Source organism: Cebus imitator, unplaced genomic scaffold, assembly GCF_001604975.1.
Source record: "Cebus imitator isolate Cc_AM_T3 unplaced genomic scaffold, Cebus_imitator-1.0 Scaffold178, whole genome shotgun sequence".
Lineage (NCBI taxonomy): Eukaryota > Metazoa > Chordata > Mammalia > Primates > Cebidae > Cebus > Cebus imitator.
The window spans coordinates 3,220,537-3,224,464 of NW_016107493.1; positions in this window are offsets into that span (position 1 = coordinate 3,220,537).

Below are 3,928 nucleotides of genomic sequence, written 5' to 3' on the forward strand. Positions count from 1 at the left end.
TTGTATGATGGTGCCTTTTTTGTGATTGAAACTCTGACTCACTCCTTTTCAAGAACAAAGACAAAAGAGGTTATAACAGAGCAGACTGAGATGCAAAATCATTTATACATTTATTCAACACATTTTAATGGAACATCTAAAAAGTTGTGGCCAGGCACTTAAGAAATGGTAAAAATAAATTAGGGATCCTACGTGACAGAGCTATAACTTAGTTTAATTTTATATGGTCTTATAATTAAAGCAACACAAGTTGAAAGTGGTGTATCAAACATAACCCAAATGATGTCCAATGGATGGTGATGAGATGACATCCAGCTAATGGGTAGGATCTAGTCAAGTGGACATAAGGAAAAGGAACTCCAAGTGAAGGAAAACACAGAAGCAAAGGTGTGGTGGTCAGGAAGGAATCAGGTATGTCTCAGAATATAGACAATGTGGCTTGGCTGGAGGGTAGGCTGTGAAGGGGAAAATCTGGAGATAGAATCAGAAAACTAGCCTGGATCAGATCATAGATGTTGTATTAGTCCATTCTCATGCTGCTAATAAAGATATAAAGACTGGGTAATTTATAAAGAGGTTTAATTGACTCACAGTTGGGCATCACTGGGGAGGCCTCAGGAAACTTACGATCATGGCCTAGGGGAAGCAAACACGTCCTTGTTCACATAGCAGCAGCAAGAAGTACAGAGTGAAATGGGGTGGGGGTGGGGGTATGGGAAGCCCCTTATAAAACCATCAAATCTCGTGAGAACTCACTATCACAAGAACAGCATGAGGGTAACCGTTCCCATGATTCTTCTACCTCCCACTGGGTCCCTCCCAAGACAGGTAGGGATTATGAGAACTACAAGATGAGATTTGGGTGGGGGACACAGCCAAATCATATCAGACGGTCTTAAACATAAGTTAAACCCTCTTTACATGAATTAAACGTAAGTTTAACTTTACATAAGTTAAAGACAGGTTTTACCCTATCAACTGCACAGGCATTTAATTGTAATTTGATCGAGGAAACAATACAATCAGGAAAATTAATCTTGCAAACTGTGTAACATGAGAGAGAACAGTTGGGAAAGTGCTGGAATAGTCAAGAAGTAACAAAGACTTGAGGGAGGACATACTGGTGGTAATGGAAAGATTCAAGGAACAGGACCTGCCCCCCAGCTGGATGGGGTGGCCAGGGAAGGGATCAAAGATAAGTCTAAGGTTGTGCTCAGGAGAGTGGGAGAACACTGATGCCCTTAACAGAAGCAGGCACCAGAGGAGGAGGAGCTGGTTCAAAGGTAGCATGGTGACCCGGAGTTTAGATGTGTAGCCCGGCAGCCAGCCAAGGGATGTATCCAAAGGCAGTTAATCCAGGTTGGCAAGAGGTCTGGTGCAGACAGATTCATGAGTTGTGAGCATAAATTAGTAATCAGAGCCATGAGATTGGATCAAACTCACCAGAGGGTGAAACTGCCGAGAAGGAAGAAAAGCAAATGCAGAAGGGGAGGAGAGAAATGCAAAAAGAAGCAGGAAAAAAAAAAGAGGAAGAAATGTGCCAAGCAAGGCGGCCTCCATGGGGAACACCAACCAAAAAGGCAGACCCGAGAGAAAGGAGTAGGAGGCAGGAAGCACTGAACGCCTTGAAACAGGATGGGGTCCTGAGGCTCCCGGCACACTCTGAACACGGGCACACCTTCAGACAGAGCCAAAACTCTGCAAGGGGAAGGGGATTACCCTCAGACAACCAGATTTTAAAGGCCTGAAAGTTTCCCCAATTTATGCCCCACCCCTGCCCCTGTACACACCTACTGAAAACAAACTCTTCTCTACTGGCCTGAAAACCGCACCATCCTAACTCTGACATGGATGAAGGTACCCCAGACTCCAGGAAGCCTCTGTTTATATGCCCCCCGAATCCAGAAGTTCTCAGGGGCTGGGGGGAGACTGGAGGCCCCCTTCTCTGGCTCCCGGCCCTCCCTGGCTGGTTACCACAGCTGCAAGACTCATAGACTTCTGTCTGCCGCTGTACAGTGGCATGGATGACACCGTCCTAAACACGCAGACGGGCGGGTCACTGTGACGAGAGGAGGTCGCCCAAGCCGGGCCTCAGGCAGAGGGAGCGCAGGCAGTATGTCCGGGATGGGAGAGGGAGGCCTTTCTTAAACCGGAGGAAGGGAACGAACGGCACAAGAAATGAGTGATGGACATCTTGGTGACCTTCAAGGGAAAAAGGCGCAGACTCAAACGCCTGCCTGGAAGGCCACTGCTCCGGAGCCTGGTGAACCGCAGCTGACCCTGAACGAGTCCAAAGCTCCCGGCCATTTTGACCCAGGTTCTTCCCGTTCCCAGCTTCCGCATCCCGCCAAGAAATCCGAGGCCGCAAAAGCTTTGAACGCGAAGCGCCTCGAGACCCACGCAGGATTCCGGTTTGCCCCGGACGTTAAGCCCCGCTCAACCGACATCCTCCGCTTCCACGCGGGACGCGAATGCTTCGCGTTTTCAGATCAAGTCTGAAAGTGCGGCCACCCGAGCTACGCCGCCCGCCCCAGACCCAGGTTGGGAGGGACCCCCGCGGCGGCGGCGGGGTGGCCGGGTCGGGCGGCGCTCCCGGGCAGGTCTGCGCGGCCCGGCACGCGGAGGCCCTGCTGCGCCAACGTGCGCCCCCGGGAGGCGGTTGGGCGCGGCCGCCACGTCACCCGTCCGACCCCAGCGGCCGCCACCTCGCAGTCCCCGGGGACGCAGGGCACCAGGGCGGCGACGAAAAGGCCCCGCAGCAGCGACTCCACTTCTCCCTCCGGGAAATCCTTGTAAAGAGCACACAAGACGTCTTGATGACGCAAAGCATGAGTGGTGGCATGAGTTATGGGGGGCCAGAGGTGGAGGCAAAGAGGAGAATTTAAGCAAAGTATGAGTAGGCCATTCTGATTGTTTCTTTCAGTTGATGCATAATTTCTTGGAAAGCATCTGAGTAGGAAATGGACGTTCTTCAAGAAAGTTGGAAATGTTTTTTTGTTTGTTTGTTTTGGAAGTATTTATTGTTTATTTATTAATTATTATTATTGTTGTTATTTTTAAGACGGGGTTTCACCATGTTGGTCAGGCTGGTCTTGAACTCCTGACCTCAGGTGATCCACCTGCCTTGGCCTCCAAAGTGCTTGGATTACAGGTGTGAGCCACCATGCCCGGCCAGAGGGCTGTCCTCATTTTCAGAGCATTGGTTTGCCATGCTCTGGGAAGAACAAAGCAAGGGGGCTGGAGCAAGGAAATCAGTAAGAAGAATCTGGAATGAATAGCCTGAGGTGCAGAAAGGCGACCCAGGATGGTGAGTACACTGGTGTGGACTGGTAGAGTGAATTTGACACATTGTTAGAATTATTTTTCTAGCACAAGACATTGAATGAGCCATTTGGCAGATTTACATGCTTACTACCTTGAAGAATCAGTATTCAGATTACACTTACCCTCTTTCAGTTGCAGCAGAAAATGACCTTGGAAAACTAGATCAAATCCTTCCTCTTTAAATCCTTCCTTTCTATCAAGGACAAACGGTGTTGAACTCAGACCGCAAAATTCTGATCTTTGTGTGTGTGCTATAACTTTCTGTATGCCCAACACCAGAAAAGAAGACTGACAGTGATTGTCAGTGACTGAATTTTCCTTAGTCAGATTTGTTATTTCTATTATTAAACTTTCCAAGAAAAAGTTTTAGTCATATGTATCAATTTTATTCTTTTCCCATTTTCTAAATATCCTTCTACTTTTATCTTTCTTATATACCTAGTCCTCATTTGTCTTGATTGAGTATTCTTTTTCTACCTTTTTTGTAGAGATGGGGTCTCACTGTATTGCCCAGGCTAGTCTCGAACTCCTGGCCTCAAGCAGTTTTCTCACCTCTGCCTCCCAAAGTGCTGGGATTACAGGCATGAGCCACCTCGCTGGGCCT